General features: G+C 44.6%; 1 protein-coding gene across 2 annotated transcripts in view; it reads left to right on the top strand.

Moving 5' to 3' along the window:
* Rasgef1b (RasGEF domain family member 1B) overlaps positions 1-26799 on the top strand; it is a 519799-nt gene that overhangs the window by 339108 nt on the left and 153892 nt on the right. The gene's annotated exons all lie outside the window — the stretch shown is intronic.

The raw sequence follows: 26799 nt of genomic DNA, 5'->3' as shown, positions 1-26799 counted from the left end.
GTCTGCACAGATACTGTGAGAATTGATGATAGTGGGTGCCTCGCCTTTTGGCTTTTTCCATTTCAAGAGTGTTCTACATGTGACTTCTCTAGCACCAGCCTCTGTGTGTGTCTGTATGTGTGTGTGTGTGTGTGTTTGTGTGTGTGTGCGCGCGTGCGCATTGCTAAGGATGTAACCTAGAGCTTTGCCTGCTTAAATCCTCCTTTACTGAACTCTCCTCCCAGCCCCTAACTTGGGAATCTGCACTGCCAGGTTAACTACAAAGTTGGTTGTTTGATTTGCTGTTTTTGTTTGTTTAGAGACAAAGTTTTCCTTCATGGGGAAACTTCATCCCCAAAGTTCATTTACCTTGAACTCTCGATTCTCCTGCCCCTGCTTTTAGTGATGGGGTTACAGCCTTGGGTCTCTACACATGGCTCCAGGTGAGAACTTGAATGGAAACTGGGTGAGGAGAACAATGGTGGTAGAAAACAGAGACAAGAATTTCATGAGAAAACACATGGGAACCTATGGGATTGACAAACTGTGGTGGGGGTGGGCCCACCAGGCTATGTAAGATTGGCTAATTCCTCTAACCTTAGGATCAAATCTGAGCCCAGTGGGGTCTCTCAACCCAAGACTCTTCAGCCTTCTTGATAGAAAATATGTGGATTTGTTTGTTTTAGAAAAAAAAAACAACGAATATTCATTCTTAAATGCTATTTTTGATTATACATTAAAAAGAACCAGTTCATGACTTCAAAACCAATATGCCAACATCTCTCGGCTTAGCTAATGCTCCATGTGTTTATTACGCTCTGCTGATGCTGGTGTTCTGATGATGTCAGTTCCGGGAGCCAGGGTACTTCATTTGGGGCTGCTGCTGGTCACTGTGGTGTTCCTCCTGTACTCACTGAGATCTTAACAAGGGTCCTTTGTGCCCCTCTCACTTTGTGCACCAGAAAGCCAAGAAATGTAACTCACCCAAGGCTCTGTGGCCCAGACAGAATTTGAACTCAAATCTGTCTAAGTCCACTGTGACAGGGCAGTCTCCTGCCTTGTGTCACCACCTTGTTATGGGTCAGCCACACCTCTCAACCCTTTAACTTCCTCATTCTTTGTCACCTTGGTGAGCCGCCTGGGCTGCAGAGAGCCTGAGGAAAAGGAGGCTCCGCTCTGACAGGGCGGAGGCACAAAGGCCACTTTTACATGGCTTTTCTTTGTCAAAGCAGAGGAGAAACCTTTCTGTCCCTCTCCCTACCGCCAAGTTGCTGCCCAAGCAGAGATGATTGGAAGTGCCCCGGGTCAAAGAACAGACCTGCATCCATTTATTCATATCCAAATTTTATGTTTTTTATCCAGGAAAAAAATATTCCATCTAACTCAGCTAAGAACCCTGTACTCATAAATAGATGCCCCTGAACATAATCAAAATGATAATTTCCTCCTCTGGGCTAGACCAGCCCCGGTGGCCCAACTGCAATTATCATCTATCTGCTAGGCTACTGTGCTATCTCATTTTGTCAATCCATACTAATGTTCAGGCAACGCAAAGAGTGGGGTGGATCTCCCCACCCCCCACCCCTTTTCTCGGCAGCTCAAATCCTCTCAGTCTCCAGAGGCAAGCTGTGACTGCTGGAAGTCAAATGGAATTTGCAATTCCCATGGGGGCCTTTATCGTTGTTGTGCAAACACCGCTTTCTCAGATACCTGCCTAGGGAACAGCATTCAATACTGTGCAGTGCCTGCTGGCCCCACAAGGTCAGGGCTATGGCACCCACTTTCCTAGCCAGGCCACAGAGCCACTGCCCTTTCCTTCAGAAATGTAGCCTCCTAGGCAGCTTCAGCAGCGGGAGTGGGTTGTCGCTGAGTAGATGGGGGTGGGGTGGGTGGGGACGGACACCCTGCCAGTGTTCCCTGGAGAGTGTTGGTGTTTTAGGTGTACAGAGTGGGTCCATCCATGACAGAGGCATTTCCTGATCCGGATCTCCTCTGCAAACGGAGCCCAAAGTCACGAGGTGGGTGATAAAGATAATTACATGGTGTTCTGCAGAGGCCTATTCAGAGCTTGTCATCAAAGAGGACTCCTGATGACAGGCAGGCAAAGACTCTATTACCAGTGTCCCCGAGTGCTGCTGAGAGCAAGGTTTCAGCGTCCAGGCCTTGTTTGTCAGCACTGATGAAATCAGCATTTGATCACTTGTAGGATGGAATTTTCCCCCCTCATTGAATGATTTAGGTAACTTTATTCCATGATTGCCAGCATTCCAATCACAGGGAGAGAAGGGGGGAGGGGAAGCAAGCGGAAATGCAAATACCACCATGCTTCAGATCGTGGGCAGCCTTGCCTAGCCACTTGCCGCAGAGTAGGGGGGAGGTTCACGCTAGGGTGCCCTGGGTCGACTTTGGCAGAAAGGTATATTTAAGGTTACAATCACACGACTTCTTAGACTTGACATAGGTACGGTGTTTCAAAAGGACTCTGAGGTTAGAGCTTGAGTGTTGTGCCTTGACTGGAAGTTGTAACACCCGTGTCCAGGATGCTCTGATTAAAGCCCTCACTGTTTGACACCACCCCGCACCCTGAGTCTTGAAGCTGAGCTGTCTATTCCTTGTCTTTCTCCTAGTCCGCCTTTTCTGCTTTGTTTTGGTTTCCCCCTAGCTCTCTGCCACACCCATAGCCTCCTTTGCTAATTCCTAGTTTCTGCCTGCAGCTCGATGGTAGGGGTGGTAACCCCGGCATGCAGTTACCCTTTTTCTATCCTGTTCTTCTCTTCCCCAGAGCGTGAGCCCCATCTGCTTAGGTGTTGGAGCCATTTATCCTTATGGCTAACAGCTTGCTAGGTATGAACATATAGACGCCTACAGGGCATCATAGATTTAATTAATTAAAACCGGAATTACGTATCATTTCTTCTCCCCCCTGCTCCATCTAAGCCCTCAATGGTCACAGCCGCTATCATTATTAAGAATTCTGTTCAGGGTCATAAATTCTTTGAAAAGAAGTCTTGATTTGATAGATTAGATTATATGATAACGTGTGTTCTTGGCTATGATTTGAGTATAGTCTGCGTGTTCCCCACAGGTCCGTAATGGTTGGAGGTTTGAGTTCTAGGGTAGTTCTATAGGGATACAATGTAACCTTGAGGAAGAAGACTTTCATGGGAGCGTCTCAGACCCTGGGAGTGAGACGTTCTCTGTGACCCTAATTGATTCCCACATGACCTTGCAGAGGGTCTTACGAGAAGGTTATTATAAAAGGAACCAGTTGGTCCCACAAGAGACAAAACAGCCAGTTAGCACCCCAGAGAGTCTGCAGCATGTGATTTGTGATATGAGCCTGTATAAGTAAACCTTTTCCTCATTTGTTTGTTTGTTTATTCATTCATTCATTCATTCATCCATTCATTCACTTTATATCCCAGTCACAGCCCCCTCTCCTCCCAGTTCCACCCTCTTCCTTTTGATGACAGCGGGGGGTGGGGGTGGGGGGAGAGCTATGTTATTTATCTAGTCTCCTCTTCACTTGGACACCTCTTATCACATGAAGTTACTGACCCGAAATGAAGATTTTAGTGTAATTGCGCCACATTTCTGTTAGCTGAACATCTCATGACTTTAACTTCCAACCCTCTGACAGAGCAAATTCCTGACCAAAACCCTCACCTCACACACAAACTGCTTTCTCCTTCTCTGGAAACATTGTCCTTGGAACACCGTGTTCTGCCTTATCCAGGTTCTGTTGTTTAGTTTCTGTGTATATTTCATCCCACTCTGAATTCTACAATTGGTATTATTTAAGTTTAATCTTCTGACAGGAAGTATATCTATAGGAGTGAACAGATCCCTATATTCATATCACACCTAAATAAGCCAAAATAACATTGATAATAAATATAATGATGAAGGTAGCCAGAGAGCTAACATCTCCTGTAGGTCAAACATTTGGAAACATCAAGCAACACTTAGACTTTAATACCAAACGTTTGGAAAGTTTTATCTTTACATTAGAGATTGAGTGGGGTTCACATACTCAAGGGGAGCTTCCACCACACCCTCAGCCGTTTTCATCCCTAGACACACACACCTAGACACATGTGAACACACATGCTGCATCGACCTTTGTCTGAACCTCAGCCTGCTGGGTCATGAGCTTTCTGGCTCAGATCCAGCAACTTTTAAAGACATATGGCTAATGGCTGAGTCTCCTGAGAGAGGAGTGGCCCATGTCTAACCAGACTTGATGGATAAATTACTTCACCAGTCTTTCTGTCAATCCTGCATGCAGTCACCCTTCCCTGCTACATTCCAGAGCCTTGACCAGTTCTGATCCCACAGCTGCCACTGGCCAGCCACAGTTAATCAGATTGTACGACACACTGTACAACCAGCCATGATGTCACTGACATGCGGAGAAACAGCAACACACGGGATGCCTTAAAACAGGTCCAGTTAAGTCATCAAGATGCTATTTGTATCCTGGAAGCATCACAGGTTATGACAGTACTAGCAAGTGCCAGTCACAACTCTGTTGTTTCTCAAAGTTGCCATACGTCTCTTTTGACACGTTGCTGAGGGAAAACTGGAACACTGGCGGATCCACACAAATACTATCTGTCGGAGAGAGAATTTTACATTTCCCAAATCATAATGAAAACCTGGTGCACGTGCACTGTGGAATTTTATTCAGCTACAAAGAAAGAGGGAAACCATGGTATTTCCAGGAAAATAGGTGGATTTGGAAATCATCCCAAGTGAAGTCATCCCAACTCAGAAAGACAAGTACACGGTGTTCTTTCTTCTATGGGGCCACATGTAGAGCCATGAACGTGCTTATAGGACACGGAGTCAGAAAGGGGGGCGCTATAGGGGGGAGGCAGTGTTAAGGAAGGAGGGGAGGACACGGAACACATGACATGTGAATCAAAAGGCGACTGCTGGCAGTGGAAGGGCTCAAGTAGCTGACAGGTTAATGGGGGAGAATGGGAGAAGGATTAACAAAACAAATCACGTTTGAAATGCCATAAAGAAGCACAATGCAGAGGTCACAGAGGACAGGGGCAAACTAGTGTTGTCTGGACATCATGTGACCACTGGACTAAAAAAATGCACAGTGTCTGTGATTGCCTGTGTCTACCCCACGCACCCCTCCCTGAAGAGCTTCTAGCTACTGATGACCTCGTTGAAAGGGGGAGTCAGTTTTCTTTAAGGGTGTATTGGCTCTGGTAAGTTGCCCAGGTTCCCATGGAAGGCCTCATACATATGAGTCTATGAGCAGTGCAAAGTGGACTTGTGTTGTTTGGGAAAAAGAAAAATAAAGTGGGGTGGTACAAAGTTAGGAAGGGTAGAAATGTTAAGAGTGTGACCATGACCAAAATATATTACATGAGAATTTCAAAGAAGTAATAAAAATATTATATTCTAAAAGAAACATAATACTTCATATAGCAGTTTACAAACTAAAAGAAATTGGCAGGAGAGATTTGGGGCCCTAAAGAAGGCTGCCTTTGGGCATGGTCACCGATGTGTAGCAGTGATGCGTCAGTAGTCTGCAGACAAGTCAACAGACAAAGCTGCAAGAGGGTCTGTGCTTCTTGAACCCTGACCTTTCTGCATTGTAGGTTTTGTTACTGGTATTGAACTTTGTTCTTAAGACAAGGTCTTGCTGTGTAGCTCTGACTGGGCTCAAACTTGCAGTGAGTCTTCTACCTGTCCCTCCCGAGTGCTGGGGTACATACACCACTATACCAAGCATACTATACTCGAATGTTTCAAGTTAATATTAAACTAGTAAGTATCACAGGATAGCTTTTTTTCTTTGCTCATAGTTAGCCCTGAGTATGTGTGATCTCCTTATTCCAGTTGGTCAGGCATTTTGTTGTAGACAAACCAACGGGATGGGGGGCGGGGCATATTACTCATCTTGATTCTATTGGAAGGCTGTCCTGTCGCTCAACCTCAAGCAGTAAACTATGCTGTGAGTGAGCACAGTCTCCCAATATCAGAAGTTAGTGGGGGCTTTGCCCAGGGAAAGGAATTAGAAATCAGCCCATAAAAATAAATGAACCTGTTTCCATAGTGACGGGATTTTTTTTCCTTCCATAGTTTTTATCCTGTGTTCCCCATAGACCCCTTAGGCAGAATAACAATAAACTTAGAAGAAAACGTTTTATTATCTTAATGGAGTCTTAATTTAGAGCCAAAAGCCTTTAAATTATCTGCCCAAGGATACCAGTGGCCATAACTTTTGGTATTGAATACCTGCACAGAGTAGCATAAGGATTAGCATTTCCTGGAGTCCACCCAGCAGAGACAGAGGTGGGTAAGACTTCATGGGTTGATGGATTGCTCCTGCCATGGTTAATATTTTACCAGTGAAGGAAATGAGCATGTGTTTTTATATGCCAAATGCAAATTTCCACTGGTGGAGCGTGAGTGTAGTGAACACTGCAGCGCTTCCTCCTGATGCCCCTAAATCATGGTCCACAGCCGCAGGAAGGAATCCTTGTTAGCACAAAGCAGAGATTCTGCCCTTTAGCCACCACCGGGCTGTAGGATGCCTTCACAGTTTTTGCTGACTGTGACTGCAGTCACACTGAAGAGGCTCACAGAAGCCTGACAACTGTGCTTTCAGAGAGAAGCTGTGACACAGAGGACCTGGAAGAAGAAATTCCAAATCCCAAAGCAGAAATGTCCTCGGGTGCAGGGAAGAACCTGGGGTCTCACCAGGAGGCAGGGCTGGGCTGGTGAAGACACTGCATGTACATCTCAATGGGAATTCCTAACTCTTATCTCTAATTCCTTATAAGTGTGCTTATACTATAATTTCCTTGGAAGGATTAGGGCCTATGTCTATTTTCCCAGGATAACTACTGTTGCTACCCCTTCCAAGTCCTTATTAAAGTTTGAACAATAAATGCTCAGGACAGCCTGCTCATAGTCCACACATTTGAGCTTCCTCTATAGATACATTCTGTATTTCTTTCCATAGTTGTGGCTTCTGATGCTGACTCACCCGACTTTCCTTGATGTAGATGCTGCCAACCTCAGGTTGTTTTGTTGCTGCTTTAGTGTTTTCTTGTGTTTGTTTTTGAAGCTGATGATAAATGAGACTGTGGAGATGTTTGTCAAAGTACAAAGTGGAGAGTGAAGGGCTTGCTTTTTCCTTGTACAAAATGCTTAAGTTCTATGATGACCCATTGAGGCATTGTATCATTTATAGGCATTCGGTAAAAGCTTGTAGCTGTCATCACTAATGAAAGAATATTAGGATTATAATAGTAAAGAGACACTTATTAAGTTTAATTAAAAAAAAAAACATAGCCAGGTGTGGTGGCGCATGCCTTTAATCCCAGTACTCGGGAGGCAGAGGCAGGTGGATTTCTGAGTTCTAGGCCAGCCTGGTCTACAAAGTGAGTTCTAGGACAGCCGGGGCTATACAGAAAAACCCTGTCTCCATAAACCAAACCAAAACAAACCAAAACAAAAAAAAACCCATAAACTTTGGAGTGGATTTTGTTGCTAATATTTGACAGTAGGGTAGGTAAGGGCAGAAAAAGGGAATTTCAAAATTGCTGTTTTCTCTTATATTTCAGGTTTCCTTGATTGTGAGGTATTGCATGTTTGTTATAGAGTATATAGAAAGAGATCAGAATTCAAGGCAAAAGCCCATTGGAATTCTGAACAGGTATCAAGAGTATAGTGTATCAATACATATACATACTTTAGATTTTCAAGTTCTATAATGATGAAACACATAGCTATTGCATGATATTTCTCTAAGATGACTTCACTAAACAGAAGCTGGGCACTTAACTCGGAATGTTGCACCTCTATGGGCCACCATTCTAATTCCTAAAGGCTTTGTGGGTTTTTATTTTCAATCTGGAACCATCCCTTCTGTTGCTATTGTAGGTTCCAGATTGGATTCTCTTGAAGGTTCTTTATTCTGATTTAAAGAATCCTCTAACCTCTGTTTAATCCTTTAGTTTTCTTCATTCTCTAAGTCTGTTTTATTCTGATCGCTCTTAGAGAGGATATATAAAATTGTAATCATTACTGAGCACATTATTTTTACACTGATAGTCAACACAACACTCTATAGAATCCCAACACATCCTGTCGTCGCTTTTTCCCTTTTAACGCCTATGACTATTTATACCCGTTTCCTTTTTCTTTTATTATTTTCAAGCTCAGTACCTTACCAACTCAGAACTTTGGAGCATTTCAGTCCCACAGGAACTCTGGGAAAGGGTTCTTTTTGCCCTTGTGTGTGTCTGCAGACTCCTCAGACCAGCATGTGTCTGTAGCACCTCCACCCCTCAGCTTGGCCCAGCAGGCTGCCCTTGCTGGTTTGGGGTTGGAGTCACTGCTCTTTGCAGCTCAGTGAGAGCCTATCCACCCTAGTTCGGGGAAGATTTCTTCTGTCTGTGGGGCGTGTTCCTGGAGGATCTAGTTCTCAGTTCACTATCTGTTACTCACAGGCCTCTGCACCGTGTGTGTGTGTGTGTGTGTGTGTGTGTGTGTGTGTAAGGAGCCTGCTCTCTCTTACTTGGCCCCTCTTCAGTTTCCAGCTCCTTTGCTCTGAAACCATCTTCCACCCCGGAGTTTTCTCTCAGGCTCTACGCTTGGGTTCTAAGAGCTCATTCTCTGGGTATCACATGTATCCAGGGACTTTGCTATCTGTAACCTCAAGAATTTTCATCTGCTGTCTTTGTCCCCCAAAATAATGACTCTGAGACTTCTTATATATGAATAAATGCCTAGGCAAAGAGCCTTAGATCTCTCCCTGACTAGCTTATAACTTAATCATTACATTATTTTATTCCAAGTTCTGCTACATGGCAGATCCTCAGTTCCATGCAACCGTCTTCCTCCAGAGTTTAGGGTGAGTCTCTTCTTATGTCACATTCTCTCCCAGAATCCCTCCCTCTGTCCAGGAACATCCACCTCTCTATTTCCTGCCTAACCTACTAGGCTAACAGCATTTTTATTGACAATTGAACCTTCCATACATTGTGCAAGATATTCCCTCTCCAGGAAAAGATTGAGGACAGGAAGTCACTGGCCTCCTTGAACGATAATGATCAACCTTTGGAGGGACATATGTTTAAATGGAGCATGGTTTGTACAATCACAATGGTTCATTCTGGTGCTGAAGGTACATTGCATCCCATAATGCTCTGCTGTGACATCACAGTGCAGGCACTGTGCAGATACCCTGCTCCATTATGACATCATAGAACCCATTTTTAAATGACATGTGTCATTATGCCATCACTTTGGGGCATTGTGATGATGTAATGGAAGCTGTGTTGTTCAAGAACCATTGTCTAAAAAATGTAGCATTGTGATAGAATGATGGAGCCTTGTGATGCCACTCTTAGGTCCTATTATATTTGTGATGTCACAGTGCAGCCTTGTGTTGGCACAATGAGGTGCTGTGATATGACACTGGGACATTGTGATGTCACAATAAAGGCTGTGAGGCCACAAGGTACCATTGCGATCATACGATTGAATGTCACTGTGTAAACTGGAAGGCTGAAGGAGCAGTGGAGCAGAGTGATGCCTTGGCAGAACGTCATGATGTCACAGTGGAACTGTGATGTCATAGTGCACAGCTGTGACATCACAAGGCAGCATTGCTTGGGTGCAACAGAAAAGTTACAATGCCATGATGGAGTAGTGATATCACTTGCAGCAGTGTGAAGGCAGAGCATTAAGATATCACTGTGGAGATGTGATGTCACAACACGATATTGTCTCGGCACAATGGAGCATTCTGAAGGCTCAGTAGAGAGTTGAGATGTCACAAGGCAGCATTGTGTTAGCACAGTAGAGCATTGTGATGTACAGCAGAGCTGTGTTGACCTGATGTGCACTGTGGCTGCACAGTGGAGCATGTCTTGTCTCTCACGGATTCACACATGGACAAGCGTGTGTCTCCGTACTTGTTTTTCTGAAGGAGAGTGTCATATTAAGCTCTCTGCTAATGTAGGGGCTGCACTGTAGCCACCAGCAAGCTTTCTCTCATGGTATAGCCCATGTGACCTAAGTGTCAAATTATGTCAGTTGTGTAGTATTTCTATAAACACCTCGAGTGGTAGAGGAGAAATTTGAAGAAATTGTGTGAATAGTTTTGTTATTTTATTTGGGCTTGAAAATATTCTTTCCATTGTTTGTTGCTCTTGCCTGAGTCTTCTGTCCTGAAGATCCAGAGCCTACAGTTGAGAAAACTGGAGGTGGAGCCAGATGTTTGGTCTATAAAATCTAATCATCATTTCCTGTGGTCTGCCGAGCGAGCTGGATCTCCATCTACTGCAAACCCGTTTCACACAATGGAAGTGTTTATTCTGACCACAGAACGTCAATGTGTAGGCAAAATGAAATCAGAAATGTCCTTCACCATATCTAGAAACTATCACAACTTAATCCAATGGCGGTTAATCCAATGGTAGGGGAAACCCAGGGTTTGGAAGGTAAAGAAGAATTTAAAGTTAGGTTTCACTAGCCCTCACAATTTAAGGCAATTAAGTTAGCCTGCTAAAAAGTTTTTAAGCAGGAGTTTCCTCATCAACTACTGAAATTTTACATAAAAACCAGTTTGCAACTGAATTTTGAATGATGGTGGTGGTAGTGTTAATAGTTAGCTTATTAGCAATCAGAACATGGGAGAACATATCAGCTCTCTCACAGAATGCAAAGACTGACGAGAGAGAAGGGTTGGTTATGTCTCGAGTCCTATAGCTCTGAGCTCAGGCTGTGCTTTAAGGGTGGCTGTACATAGCTTCACTAGAAGAAGAGTTACAACAGGAACAGAAGTACCGCCAAGACCTGGATGGATGAGAACCATTGAGAGGCTAGGCTGCACATCAAATGCCCTAAGCCATTGTCACGGACCACTATGGCTGAGAGCTAACTGCATTTGTTTAATCAAAAGGAAGCTACTGGCAAGGTATACAACCAATCTTCCTAACTCAAGGGGCACGATGGAAGGAAGACCTGCTGCTACCTAGTAACTCCTAATACAAGACCTGGAAGTAGACTCACTGGATTATGGAGGAGCTGGTCTGTCTCCCTGTTGGCCCTCTGTAAGGGAAACTGCTTCCCCAACCCAAGATCCTGAGTTCTTTAAATCAATGGTATACTCAGCTCTGCAGGGGAGGACCTGTGATTTCAGATATGTGAGATCTTGGAACTCTGGGCTCTTGTGCCTTGTCTTGTCTGGACGACTGCAGTGATGTCCCAGTTTCCTGCATCTGGTTTTAACCTTCTGCAAACTGTTTGCTGAAGTCTGGCAGTTGCTTGAACACTCTCTCTCTCTCTCTCTCTCTCTCTCTCTCTCTCCATATATATAAACACAAATAACACAAATTACCCCCAAATGGCATAAATAATGTAGCACCATCTATCTATTCACTTTCCTGTGGGCATTAGGTGGGTGGACTCTCTGCTCACTCAGCATCTCACCAGGCTGAAATCTTGGTATCAGCTGGTGGGGTTCTCACCTGGAACTTGGGGGAATGTCCCAGGCTCATCCTGGTTATTAGCAGCCCTTTCCCTTTACAGGACTTGGGTCCCTGTTTCCTGGCAGTCAGGGGACCTGCTCAGCGCTCAACACTCTCATATCCACCCTCCCAGGCCCACTCACGGAGACTCCTCGTCACACATGCCTTAGCTCACAGCCTCTCTCTCTCCCTACCCACCTACCCCCTCTCCCCACCCTTTCCCAAGCTCCTTCTCATGGAGGGCACAAGCTCTTTTAAAGACTGGCCTGGTTCACACTAAAGACAATCACCCCTACTTAAAATCATCCCATTTGGAACTTTTATTACCGCCACAATTGTTCATTCAAAGAAATAAATGAATAAATTAGATTTATTTTTAATAGCTCAAAGTGTGTGTGTGTATGTGTGTGTGTGAGACAGAGAGAGAGAGAGAGAGAGAGAGAGAGAGAGAGAGAGAGAGAGAGAGAGAGAGAGAGAGAGAGAGAGACTGAGAGACTACATTAATTCAGCTGTATGGGATTCTACCTTATACTGTTGCCTACAGAGTCAAAATCCGTGCTTCAGGCTTCCCAGAGGGCACCCATCCTTCCTATTGAATGAAACCCATGCTCCTTACCTTGGCATTTAACACTGCACAGTCTAGCCATCTGTGCAGACTTACCTGTGCTTGCTCTGTGCCCTGCACTGTATTCAGGTACATTGTACTGTAGCACACTACTCATATGTCTGTGGCTCGTACACTGCTGAGTTTCTTACTTTGTCTCTTTAGCTAATCATCTTCTTTGTACTTAGAATGCCTTTTCTATACATACACATGAGAAAACTCTTTGAGAGTCAGAGCAGGTATTTTTTTTTCTCTAGGCATCCTTCCCTGGATTTACAACAAACATTTATTGAACACCTACTATGTTACAGGCACCAGAATAATAGTCAGTCTGTCTCTCTCTCTCTCTCTCTCTCTCTCTCTCTCCCTCCCTCCATCACTCTTTCCCTCTCTTGCCTTCCTCTTTTCCCCTCTTCCTCTCCCTCTCCTTCCTCCTCTGAGCTCTTCTTCCACTGGGAAGACAGGAAACCACAAGGCTAATGCTGTCAGATTGCAGGAGGAAGATCTGTCAGGTTGTATCAGGGCTATAATAAAGGGGTAAACTGAGATGGTTATATGAGTGTCATTCTGTATGCCATCAACCCATAGTACATCTGTGATAGGCAGCTGAACAGAGATGTGAGGGAGGGGCGGGAGGAAACGCTACAGGAAAGGTCATTGCCCTCTCTGTTTCCTTTGTCCCCCATTATAGTCAGATGGATGGATGAATGAACAGCTACAACAAAGCTCTACAGGCAAAGCCACCAGGAAGTACAAAGGCCCTGTGCTAGGCACTCCCTCGCTGCTCAGTTAATATTTGCCTCACCTCATAGAAGCATTTGGAGTGTTTTTTTCTAGGAAGAATGCTAGTCATTGGAAATTGAGGAGGAAGAAAAATGTCAGCAAAGGTTGAGTTCCTGGGTAGGTTCACTGCCAAGCAAAGTAGGGTACCAAGTACCGGGAAAACAGGCAGATTTCATGTCAGGGTGCTAAGACTCACATCACGCTTAAGCCCTAACCAGGAACTCTGAGGCATAGCCATAGGGCTAGCCTGTGCACACCGATAAGTAGAATCTTAGCAACATGGGCAGCCGTGGCACATCCCAGAACTAGCTGCTGATTGGGTTGTCATTCTCAAGACCTGTTTTACGCTTAGAGTCTCTGTTGCCATCTTCTTATCTCTTTGGAAATCATGCTTTAGTCTTGTCTTCTGATTTTTGGGAGTTGGGAACAAATTTATGTCTTCCTCACATGGTCAAGGAAGCAAAATGGGTAGAACACTTGCAAAAGGAAATAGAGCTAATTAGGGCTGGTCTTTTGACGGGGCTTTTCTACTTACAAAGAAGAGGAGGAAGCTTGTCAGAGTCACTTGAGAAGTGTTTGGTTTGGCAGCCTTTCGAGGGTGAGCACCACAAAGCTGTCTCACTGGACTCCACAGAACAACAAGCACACTTGTTTGTCTTCTGTGACTTTTCCCCCTTTCTGGGCCGTCTCTGATGTCGGCTCTGTTTTTCCTGCTTTGCTACATAACCTTGTCTGTCTACTTAGACTTTCTACTGCCTCAAAACTTTGGCTTGCTGTGCATCTGAGAACAAGGGCTACATGGTGGCTTTTCAGCTCCGGTTCAAACCATTAACTTGTGTGCTCTGTCTGCATGACTTAATTCACATTTAGGAGACAGAAAACAGCCTTCCCAGCTCGTCTTTTTTTAAAAATACCCATAAACTAAAGGATTAGTGTAGCTCAGTTGTCCACCATTAGCTTAATTACCTAAAGCCAGGAGGAGAGGAGACAAGAAGAGGGATTAGAGGCTTACAATGTAGCTTTCCAAGTGCCCGAGGGCTAAAGGTGGAAAAGGCCCCTACAAATGATGGGGAGGGTGAGGTATCTGACATCTCTAATTTGGAGAACAAGATTTGTCACTGAAGAGGAATTGAGAGTCACCTGAGAAGCTTAAAGGCCGGCCAGCATTAAGCACCAAGAGTCAAGAGTAGCTAGTGAGGGAAAAATGGAACCCAGCAAAGACTGGAGTGGAGTAGGAGAAGACGGTGGGCAAGAGTCAAAAGTCAGAGAAGAACAAGTATGTCTGTTTGTTGTTCTGTGGAGAGTCATAAGGAAAATCTCTGACGGAGACAGACCTATTTCTTCACTGATGTCAGTACCTCTCATTCCTATTTTCTTGAGCAATGGACAAAGTTGGGGCAAGTTCTCAGGGCCACAGGCATACAGAAAGTATGTTAGACGAGGCTAAGACAGAACTGGAGGGAAGCTTCAAGCTTACAGATGGCAGTGTGCTCTCATGATGTGGCCCTTATTCACTGAAGGCTCCTGGGGTCCAGGCAATGTCAGAGATGATGGCACTTCCCTCCCCTAGAGCTTCTCACTTGCTGTTTTGTTTGTTTGCTTTGTTTTTAGTTTTGTTTTGTTTTGCTTGGTGTGTGTGTGTGTGTCTAGCCCTGGTTGTCCTGGAACTCACTCTGTAGACCAGGCTGGCATTGAACCTGCTTCTGCTTCTCCTTCCCAAGTGCTCGGGTTGAAGGAGTGGACCACCACTGCCCGTCATGCTTTTGACTTTCTGAAATCCAATTTCTTTCCCACCTTACCTATTTGATTTATTTTATTTTATTTTATTTATCCAAGATCCATTGAGTCTATGGCCCATGAGCGCAGAGATATTTTTCTGTTTGGATTTTTGTCCAGTGTTAAATTTGCAACATCTAAAAGGTACCTTGCTCCATGTCCACTTACCAAATGTTTATCAGTATAGTGTCATGTCAACTTGACACAAGCTAGGAGGAAGCCTCAATCAAGAAAATGTCTCCGTAAGATTCAGCTGTAGGCAAGCCTGTAAGGCATTTTCTTAATTGGTGATTGAGGGAGGAGGTTCCAGGCCATTGTGGGTGGGGCCACCCCTGGCCTGGTGGTCCTGGGTTCTATAAGAAAGCAAGCTGAGCAAGCCATGAAGAACAAGCCAGTAAGCACCACCCCTCCACGGCCTCTGCATTTGCTCCTGCCTGGCTTCTTGTCCTGACATCCTTCAGTGATGAACAGTGATACAGAAGCGTAAGCCAAATAAACCCTTCCCTCCCCAACTTTCTTTTGGTCATGGTGTCTCGTCACAGCAATGGTAACCCTGACTAAAGCACTAAATAAATGAATCCTGTCATTTGTATAAGTTACTTGCACAGGAAAGAAGAGGGGCCGCAGTCCTGAATCCTAAACTGCGCATTCTCTGAGCTCACTCTTGAGCATGAGTGGATTCTGGGTGTGTCCTCTTTTATCTTGAGTAAATACATTACATCTTCAACATGTTTACCAATGTGTTAGTCAGGGGAGGCTGCTCTGTGCCCCAGTAGCCTGTGATCCCCTAAATTCTAAGTGGCTCAACTTGGCAGCGAACATTCAGAAACCTAGGCTGACACTATTGGCTCAGCATGGTATGTCAGAGTTTGCTGCTGTAAGAGAAAATGCAACGGTAGCTATAGGAATCAGCCTCTTTGCCAAGGCTGTTATGCCATCCAAGGAGGCTGAGAGGTCCTCTATTGTATCCAGTAAGGAAAGGATGAGCTGCTGTAGTCGCAGGCCTGCCTCACTCACAGCCGGAGACCAGGGCTGTGGAGCCAGCATCTGTCCATACTGCAGCGAGCTCCTGGAGAATGTGACAATGACACATTAGGTGAAGTTGGATTTAGCAAAGCTTGCAGAAGAGTTAGAATTGGATAATGATGACGACTAGACTCTTATTGGGCATGTATGAGTAACACTTGAAGTGTTGCTTTGTCTTTGAGCAAATTACAGGGAAGAAAGAGCAGTAGGCTGGAAGTGGTCGCTGGCCCACTCGAGTGATTCATTCAGGACTCTGGCCTGCTGTGAAGTCTGTATCCAGGCCAATACCTGTCTGTCTGTCTTCTTTAAATGTGAAGCTGCTCCAGCAGAATGCATCTCTCTAAGCGGAGATGTCCACAGTGGCCTGACCTCTTCCTCACCAGTAAGCAGGAGAAGGTCACCACCTTGGAAGATAATGGAGTGTGTCCTTTTCTCTTAGTATGAAGGGAATTTCATTGTATCAGCTCACCACTGACCACAAACACTCAAACTTGGCAGGAGGCCTTGGCCACAGTGTCAGGCCCAGTTTTCCTAAATCACCCTGATCCACCCTGGAAATGTTTGGGTGAACAGCCAACTGTACATCTTCCGTTCCTCCCAAATGTATAAGATTTCCATTTCTGGATGGACTAGCTGATATACCGATTCATGCAAATGATAGGAGTCGCATATGAAGCATCGGCAACCTACCACCTTCCACTGTTAAAACATATGCTCCTCCTTGTAAAGTAACTTTATAAAATATGAAATATGCATATAATCTGCAACTCAGCAAGCCCTGACAAATGCATTCATCGTCACCTACTCTGTGCAAGGCAGAGCGGGGGACGCTGGGGATGAGCCAGAAGCAAGGGTTTCAGTCCCCATGGCGAAGCACTCAGAGATAATCACTGCTGAGCAGTTAAATGTTAAACCAAAATCTTTCCAGTCACTTTATTTGCACACCCTCCCTTCCACCCACACACTGAACTTAGAGGACGGAAAGCAAATGAGCACAGCTTGCAGCTGCTCTGGGCATAGCTTGTTTCCAAGTCGCAGTCCTTCTCAGGGTGCACCCCAGACCTTCCAGGTCAGGACAGGAGCACTGGACACATGGCCGACGTGCCGACAGTATAGATTACAAAAAGCAAATACTTGGTGTACACAACAGCAGTTTCCCTCAATTCATCACAAAATGGATCCACGTAGGTGTGGAGGCATCCCGGAAGTACCCGGGGAAGTGGACTTTTCTCAACCTTTGACAGGTTTACGTATCATGCCGAATTCTTGGTAACAAAACTGGCATTAACCAGATTCTAAATTTCAGCCAAAACCAACAGGCTTCCCAGGCCAAAGCTGTCAGTCAAAGAACAGAGGGCGTTTCCTGCCGAAAGGTCACTAAAATGTCTCTTCCTTCCTGTGAATTCTATCAGCAGGCTTCCCACTGCACCTGCGGTGACTGGTGGCGGGTACTCAAAACCCCTGGGTTCAGCCCAGGTCAAGTAGAGTCCAGGGAGAGAGCAGAAGTAATGCTAGGCTGAGGTGGCGTATCCCTTGCCTGTCTCTTCTTCCTCCCATTTATTTGCAACAGTAATAATAGAAGGATACAGTCCAAAATCAGAAAGAGATGATAAAGGATACGCTAAGAGAAACATAGCATCTTGCTTGCATTTTTAACTATCTCTTGAGAGTTTAGGTCTAGAAAAGCTGTTGAAATCACACAGTGAGGAGCAAGTCGTTAGGCTCAGAGGAACTAAGTACACAACGAAGATGCCTTTTGCTAGAAAAGCACCTACAAGCCAAGATTCTTAATCAGCAGTGGAGGCCCATTCTCTGAGTTTCACAGCTGAATTAGAATAAACAACAACAACAACAAAACCTTTCCAGGGCTCAATTGCTGTTTCCCATCGAGAGCACAGTTCTCACATTCTTTAACAGACATTTCCACAATGCAGAAGTCATCTTGAAGATGATTCATTCTATCGCAGGGATGCTGAAGGAAAGCTTACTGCCTATCCTGGATACTGCAGACTGGAGACCTCTGAACAGTATTGTGGGGTTGCTCATTTTCCCAGTGGTGTAACAACTGTCTCCTCCGGTGCAGGAGGCCTTCCCCAGCGTGGGATGGGAACATGCTTTCTTGCACGCAGCTGAGGCAAACTACAAAATGCTTGGAGATGCTCAGCTTCTGGAATTCATCAAGATCTCAGCTGTCCCCATTCTGAAGGCTGCAGTGAACTCCAGGGCACAGCAACTGGTCCTCGCGTGTGGCGGATACATATTCACATCAGCCCAAGTTGCAAACGTGACAACCACCCAAGAGGAGCAGAGGCTTTGCTCTGACTTCTGCTGTGATTCCGAGGGCACGGCTATCACGTCACCTCAAGGCTGATTAATTACACGATTTGCATCTGGCAAATTTATGCTAAATTGTAAGCAGCAGGCAGCTAGCGATGCTGGAAGCATTTGCACAATAGTAATTTTTAGAGAGGGGCTGGCTTGTGAAACAATGTAATTAAATAAGCTAGATAGGGAAAATATTTTCCCTCTTCTCATTGCTCTGTTCTGCATTTCCCACCAAGCTAAGAAAAGCCTTTTTCTTAGAGATTGACCCTAACTACTGATGTGTGAGTGGACTCCAGGGCTGTCTTTTGATGTGACGTGACAGGCAAAGATGACTTCTCGGTATCAAATCTAGTCAGTTTCTCACATCTCCTTCTTGTGTGATCCATTTTGGAACCATCGAGACTTAAGAACTGAGGGAAATGCCATCCAAGGAAGGGGCCCTCTGCATCTGAATAAAGTGACCCTGAAGCGTTTACCACGGGTCATAGATCAGGACCGCCTCATGCCAGTCAAACACTGAAAAATAGCTAGCAAGTCAGAAACAGCTCTCAAACTCACCAACCAAACATCATCTGAGCACATCAGTCTTAGATCCTATAGCATCCTTACCTGTTAAATCAAGGCAGCATCGGATATGGCCACTCCCATTCAGTATTTAAAAAAGAAAGAAACTAAAAGTTAGTTGCAAATCGAATCATCTGAATTGTGTGTATACCATGAAAACTGCATCTTTCAGGAAGGAGCCGAGTGTTGATCCCTTGTGTTCCCTTCTGACTTGGTAATGATTTAGGGACACAAAATATTTTATGGGCACGAGTTGCTGCTGTTACCTAAGATTTTACCATTGTTAGCCATCAAGCTCAGAAAGTGCCACTGTCTACTAAACAATTGCTCTGCTATGCCAAAACATGTCAAAATTAATTCCAATGAGACAACACAGTCTAACCCTAAAAACCTAAAAAAAAAAAAACCCTTTACTGAAGTGGAGATAAATTCCAGAGCTTTGAGGGCTTTCTCTGCTGCCAAAGGCCAGGGATCTCTGGTTCATCAAAGCAACATACAACAAAGTCTGAGGATGCCATTAACCTTAGTCAAGGACAAGACTGATGGTGCCCAGCTCTGACCTCCCAGGAAGCCTGGCTACTGTGTCCACAAAGTAGGATGCGCGAGATCAAAGGCATTCTGTTCTGGTAGCTAAAGAGATAGCGAACCACTCCCTCTTTAAAAGCCCCCTGCCTGAATAAATCAAAGTATACAGGGGAAAAAATACCCTTATCTCCAGTGTAAGGATTTTTGAAATACTGTTGAATCCCTACTTGGGGAATTTTTTTACCAGAGCCACATCTTTATTTCTGATTACATTTCTATAATGTATCCAACATTTAGTTTTTGTTGATTTTTTCCCTTAATTACTTCTAGTAAAAGATATTGGGTTTGCTCCAAATGTCTTAACTGCTAGGGTGGCTGCAAGGTGCTGTCTCCCAGAGTCACCAAGCTCTGGAAGAGGAAAAGGCATCCAAGCTGCAGGAAGTAATCAGGGCCCTTCTGGAAGGATTGGCTGGGCTGTGCCTAGGCATTGTGCCCTTATTCAGCCTGTCAGCAACCAACTGAGCCCACTTAATCCTAGACACAAAAGAACTTTTTAGGGGGCCTAGGGGAGGCCTGTATTATGTGGAACTGATGTTAACTCTTAAATTCCTTAGAAATTACATAGTAATCCTGAGCAGGCTTTTGCCTAATGCACAGGAGGACAATTAAGGCATCCTTCATGATGCTGTGTACAGAGCTGTCTGTCTTTCCCTACTTCCTGCATCCAAGAATCTATGTAAATGGAATGTGAGTAGCAGCCAAAATTACCTACTTTAGAAACAGAGGGTCCCCTGAAAATGGAAGCCCATTAGTATTATTTCCCTTTTTGAAAAAAAAAAAGTCGTATTGGAGTATAAAAGTTCACGACTATTTTCAGTTTTCATTATCTTGGCATTGTATAAATACAAATACATTTTCGAAATCAAGTGTCTCAGCTGACTGGAGCGATCACAGAGATCTCTAAGGAGGGATGCTCTGCAGGACGGGACCACAGAAGGATATGAATAGCCTCAGGTGGAAACTACAGTCACCTTACATATTGAATGGAAAATGGATCCACTGAGGGACGTGAGGGGTAGGTGCTGGGAGGTTGAGGAAGGTTGGGTTGGCTTGGCTTCCGGATGAGTGAAGACCACAAAGGCTCTGTGGAAGGAGAGGAGTAAAGGAAGGAGTAAAGGAAGGAGAGTAAGTAACATGCGGTAAGAGTTGGGAATAACAGGAAGAACCCAGTCAAGAAGGGGCTGTGGATCAAGACAAGGCTTGAGCCTGCATTGGAGCAAGTAGGAGACTTCTGAAGTGTTTGGTTTGAGCAGGAAGAAAATAGAACACCATCGTGGGAGGATCACAACTCACTTTATTTTTAAAAAGATCCGGCATGCTGTGGAGAAAAGATCTGCACGGAGCGACGACACAGGATCTTTTACAAACCACGGAACAGAGTCAGAAGAATGCAGAGGGCTGGAAGTGCAGGTCGCTGGTCCTGTGACACTTGCTTTCGGGGGTTCTCCTAACCCTCAGGACTGGAGTTTCTTTCCCCCATATCCTTGCAGAGCCTGACTTGCTGCATTGCATGCACCAATGACCTTGTTCCCTGAGCATCATCGGCACCTCCACTTTGAGCATGGGAACGTTTAAAGCCTGGAAAAGTATAGTGTCTTAAGTTAAAGTCCTTCATGCAGGCGATGGTGGAGCCGGGGGTGGGGCTATGAGAAGGGAAGGAGAAGGAACCAGGATAAAATAAACTATAAATGAGCGTAATGGGTACTGGAGAGACAAGAGGAAATTTTAGCTGTGGCTGAAGGTTGAATGAAGGAAATGAGTTAAATCCATTCAAATGCACGACATTTATGTGCATAAAGTGATGCATTTAAATGGTGGTGGGTGTTCTGTGTGCCATTTACTGCTGTTGTTGGTCTGTCTCTCCCCAAACAGAGCACCTGGCTATACTCTTTTCATGTGTTTCCCCTCTCTTAGGATCCTGCCCAGGGTCTGTCTTGTTTCTCTTACTGTCTGACCACCTAGAAACCTGACAATGGCCGTTCCCACTCCAACTGTCCTTCACCCCGTGTGTGTGTGTGTGTGTGTGTGTGTGTGTGTGTGTGTGTGTGTATGTGTACAAATGAGTTATATGGGAGGGGGGGTAGTCTGATGAATCTCACGGTCTGACTGACCATGTGTTACAGGCTGGGTCGATTCCTTCTGAGGGCAGCTTGTTCCTGATTGTCCCTGATGTTTTACAGTCTCTCCTCTATTTATACGTGTAACAAAAAAATCTCTTTTTTTCATAAAGATAATAGTCCCAGCTTCGGAACATAGAAATGAGACGATTCTGGGGCTTTGGAGTGATAGGACTTTGGAGATGATGTAGTTCAAGCACAGGTCTTCTTCCCAGTCATAACCTTACCCCTGGCCCTGCATTTCTGCATCTCTCCCTCCATTCTCCTCTTCCCTCCCCTGGAAGCACTGTTGAGCAATCCAGACCTGGGCTTGTTAGCATCACTCTGCTGGCATCTTGTTGAGGATGAAGCTGAACCCTGGTGACCTATGGCAACGAGACAGAATTGTTTCTTCCCGCGTGCTATGCTCTCATGCTTGAACAGACAACTTCTTACTTTCATTTCTCCTTTTGCTTTTCTGAACTCCTAGAGAATTTGAGTTCATGCTGAAATAAATGGCCTGTGATTTAACTAACACATGCTTCATTTTGACATTCTGAAGAGCTGTGTCATTTGTGTGCCTCTCTTTTGGGATATATCAGGGATTGTTTATTGCTTCAGGCATCTTGCATTATTGGACCTCCTGAAAAACATTATATACAATGAAACCCCAAAGAGGTTTCATATCAACCAAGCATCAAAGCCGGTTTTCAAAGCCAGCCTCTCAGGGCAGAAGGACTTTTCTCAGGGCAGTATGCTTTTCACTGTGTTGTATGTTTCTCACTTGGGGGGAGGGGGGGGCTTCCCAGAGACAGACATACTTATTCTAGTAGAATTGGCTGTTGTAGACTTGTCCATGTACTGGTTAACTCATGTTTTACTACTCTTACAAAATATTTTAAATATTTGTTTACTGTATAGGCTTTGTATAAGTTCTAATAGATTTATGTTTAAAATTGTGATGAGTGTATTGAACATTTTAAAATTTTGAAGTAAACATATCTACCTAAAATATTAGTAAATGCCTGAATAACTCATTTGTAACTTTCACAACTTTTATCATTTTTATAAATTTTACTCAGACATTTTAATAAGCTGCTATATTATGCAGCTTATAAATAGATATGTAAAAATTCTCTCTAAACTTAGCACAGAAGTAAATCACAGTACCTAGAAAATCATTGATGATTGACAACAGAGGGGGAAATCTATGCATTAAATTATAGTGAGAACTCCTATATAGCTGCTATTTAACCAGGAAAGGTGACAAGGGAGAGTCACAGCAAAGCCTATTTGATTAGCATGAGCCCATAGGAGTTTTATTTGAGTGTTGGTTTATTTGTGAGGCTGAGTTTCAGTTTAAATCCTCCAAGTGAGGCCCTGTGTGATGTATATACTATTTTACATTTGGGGAAACTGAGGCTTAACGAGGTCCAGTCACTCACTCATTACTTGACTTACTAATATGTTGAAGTTGGAGTTTGGCCTCAAGTTTCTATGATCATCATTTCCACTGTAGCACACGCTTAGGCAATTATAGGCCAGAGATACAGTCAGCAGTTACTCATTGAGACCAGGGACATACTGGATAAAAAAAAGCACTTGAAACCAAGGAAGCCATAAAAGAGGACACTGGTCATCTGACACTGAGTTACTTAACCTCTGAGGCCCACAGTGTGTTCATCTGTAAACGTGAGAATAATTATGGTATTATGTATGTGTGTGTGTGGTTTTGCTACTTAAAAAAAGAGATGATGTATGTATGTCATAATAGATATGCACATGCCTCTCGTATATTAGAGACAGCTCTGTGAATTGATCAAGCCCTTGTGAAAAGTTATAAGCTAATAATAAATAGCAAGAGCTGTAAACATGTTTATGTCTTTGGTCCAAGAGTTCTACTTTGGGGAATATAGCTTAAAGAAATTATTCAAAACACAGATAGAAAAGAGCAGTTTTAATTACAGGGGAGGAAACGAGATATATATATATATATATATATATATATATATATATATATGTACATATACATATATATACACATATATATACCTGAAGATATCAAAGCACAGGCTACACTATTTTTTGAACTTTTTATTTATTCTTTGTGAATTTCCCATCATGCACCCCAATCCTACTCATCCCTCCAGCCCTCCATATTTTTCCTCCCCCCTTGCAACCTCCCCCCACCAAACAAAACAAAACAATCTCTCCATGGAAGCCAGGGTGTGTCTCACAGTATACCCTTTTGCCCAGTGCTTTGCTTGCAAATATTCCCCTCAGTGAGTCATTGGTCTGGTTTGAGATCTCTGCCACACTATCAATACTGGATCCTCATAGGAACTCCTCTTGGATATCCTGTTGTTGCCCTGCGTCCTCCAGATCCTGCATCTTTGGTTCTGGAGGAGCAGCTGTTTATAGGGTAGCCTATAGTTACTACGTGTTAACAATCCAGGCGCAATAAAAACGTTGGAAATGCGCACCATGGGATGGGACATAGGTACAAGGATCTGCCTCACTGTAGTGCGCTCTCTTACACACGTGTGCATTTGGATCAAGGCTGGCAGGAAGCACACACACAGGAGTGAGCCATGTTGCTGACGTCTCTTTCAGCAAGGCCTATTTTAATGTTCTATGTGATGGCAGCTTTGTGGTAGGTGCAGGCATTGAGGACATCCACAAAGCATGGTAGAAGGCCAAGGGCACTTCAAAATTCACTGTAAAATGGACATTTATATGCAAAAAAAAATGTAGCTTTTTGTTTCAGAGAAACGAGGACCAAGGGAGATACAGGGGGAAAAAATGCATAGACTGGACAGGTTTGACAGGGTTGGGCCTGGGAAACCTAAAAGTCAGGATGTTTTCTACGTTGACTCCCCTCCCCTGTCTGCTCAGAAGCTTGTGATAATAATAACCAAAGAGGGAGGAGGTGATGTTGCAGGGAGCACACAGTTCACTCGAGTTCAGCCAGACTGTACTCGTGTGGAGCAAACATGAGGGCGTCTAGTCAAGCCCCAGTGAGTCAACCCGTAGCGTCCCTCCACCCTCCCCTCCTCCTTCCCCAAGGACACCTCACTGTATCTGTGTGTTTGACCTTTCCAAGGAAGTGACAGCAGCTGGCTTGGCAGGGAGGGAAGGAGGGAGGGGCAGATCGAGCCGCAGTTATCTTTCATATCTGGATGCAGGTGCTAGCTCCCTGCTCTTCATCCAGAGCATTGGAAATGTCACAGCTCCCTCTTAGGTACCAGGGAGCTGTGTGCTCCGTGGCTCTGACGCAATGTGAGGGGCAACTACACTAAGATGCTCTCCTGGCAGTTCCTTATGAGCACTGACACTCTACCTACACAACGTACCCCGTGCTTGCTCCTGATTTAAAAAACCAAAAGTATCAGGGTGAAGTTACAGGAACGGTAACCCTTGATCGAATCTGCTTCTATGACAAAGAAAGCTGTAAGGTTTCCACCCAGCCTGGAGGTGTTGAGAAGAGGACGAGGGGAGGGGGCGGGGGTGGGGGGAGCCGATGGCCTTAAATAGCCATGTCTTAAACAGAGTTTTAAAACAAGGTTCTGGTTCCAGAGGGAAGTTTAAGATCCAGTGACAACTCTTAAGCAAATGTGAGCACATCCCCTGTTCACCCAGCTGGGAAACCCCAGATGATCCCCGTCCTCCTTCAAAACCCAGGGTCATCTCTCGGTACAAAGAGCCACTTGTATATTTCCGACTCCAGGACAAACGTGAACGTTCACAACCCCAGCTGAAGCTCTTTCACGCTTTGCTCTCCTGGAGAAGCCCTCTCAGAAAGTTAGCTGCCACAAAACCCCCTTGGGGACTGCTGACTTTCACAGCTCCTTGGGAGCACTCTGAGTTTATCCTGGGAAGAGATGAGGTGATAATTGCTTTCACTTTGGAGGGGTCTGGAGGACAGTCAGTTCCGCCTGGGCAGGTGGGGGCGGAGCTGGAGCATAAGCATCTCTCTGTTCCTCTCTTTATTCCATCCATCTTAGGTATTCCCATTCCCATATTCAGCAATCAGTGAGTTGGAGGGGGTCCGGGCAACCACTGTTAAGAGCTACCTAAGCACTTGACCACTGAAGAGACAAGGAAACTGAGAAAAGCCTGAAATGAGAGAGGTAATGAGAGAGAGAAGAGGAGGCCTTTTAGTTGTTGCTACATGTCCGTCACTAATATACACGTTGCCTGTGAACTCATGGAAGCCAGAGTCATATTTTCCTACCAAACAATCAATTCATAGGTAAGAACTCTGTGTGTCCAGAATGCGCTGTTGTCTTAGTCTCAAGCATACCCAGGGCAAAGGTAGCAAGGGAATGTTTGGCCTGCAGCAAACCAGGCTGCTCAAGCCCCTAAGAAAGCTAGTTCCTACGTTGCTATAGCAACTGGAGGAGCCTCAGACAGAAGGGCAGAGTTCTTCAGATTCATCTACTGCTTTCCAACAGATTGACTTCTTCCAAGCCCAGTCATGTTTCCCAATCATCAACACAGCAAGTGTTAGCTTCATTAAAAAGAATAATGAGGGTAACAACAGTTTCTGTCTGAAGTTGATACGTCTGGGCCTTTTCTCTAGTGCTACTGAATGTCTTTTTATCTCTGGAAGGTGGAAGTTGTACCGTGATGCTTTAGGATCCTATAGAACTGACATTCACACATTTGCCAACAATATGGTTGGGGCTTGCGCCAGTGAGGTTTGACGGTAATTACACTTTGATGGCTGGAACATGACCTGTGAAATGAGTTGCTGGTCTCTGTTAACTCCTAATGGACATCAAGCCACGTCCCTTGGAATCCGAGCACTACCCCTTCTCTCCAGCCCCTGAAGTTGGAGTTTGGCATGATTTCTCATGAGGGGAAATTGCAGAGCCTCCGTCTAAGCAATTATGCTTTGCCTTTCTGGGCAGCAGAAATCTATACAATTAGTCTCAAAATACTCTGTGAGATGTGTGTAAATAACACAAACCGTATTTACAGGCAGGGCCACCCTGGCAGAGAGCACGTTGTCTGGCCTAGTAGGGTGAAGGGAAGGTAATTAGTAGCAGCAGGAGGAAAAATTCCAAACCACTGGAAAAAAAAAACTTTCTTTACCTCAAGAAACACAGCCAATTAAGGAACAGCAGGGGATGGAGATGTGTCAATATTTGCTGATTTATTATTAAAGTTCATTTTTATTTTATGGGGTGTGCTGATATGTTTGGGTCTTTTTTTCATTAACAAGTCTCTTGATGTCCTTTCTAACAATACCAAGAGAGGGTGATAAATTCCTGCATTGAGAAAGGGGAGGTGGGATTGGAGACAGACCTAAGAATATACTGTGGAAATTCATAAAGACATGAAAGGTTTCAGTTGGTTAAAGAAAAGTTTCCTTAGGAGGAGAAAGCACATCTATACTGTGGAAGACCGGTGCTAGATGCTGAAAGACACAAGAAAAGTTCGGCTCAATTCTTGTCCTTGGTGGTCCACACTTCCAGTGGAATACAGTAACATGTTCTCTAATAGTACGGTGGGGTGGGACCTGCGGTAGGGAGAAACTTATTCTGCT

This window comes from Mus caroli, unplaced genomic scaffold, assembly GCF_978045245.1.
Source record: "Mus caroli unplaced genomic scaffold, Mus_caroli_1 scaffold_4, whole genome shotgun sequence".
NCBI lineage: Eukaryota > Metazoa > Chordata > Mammalia > Rodentia > Muridae > Mus > Mus caroli.
This window is presented reverse-complemented; position numbering and strand designations above follow the sequence as displayed.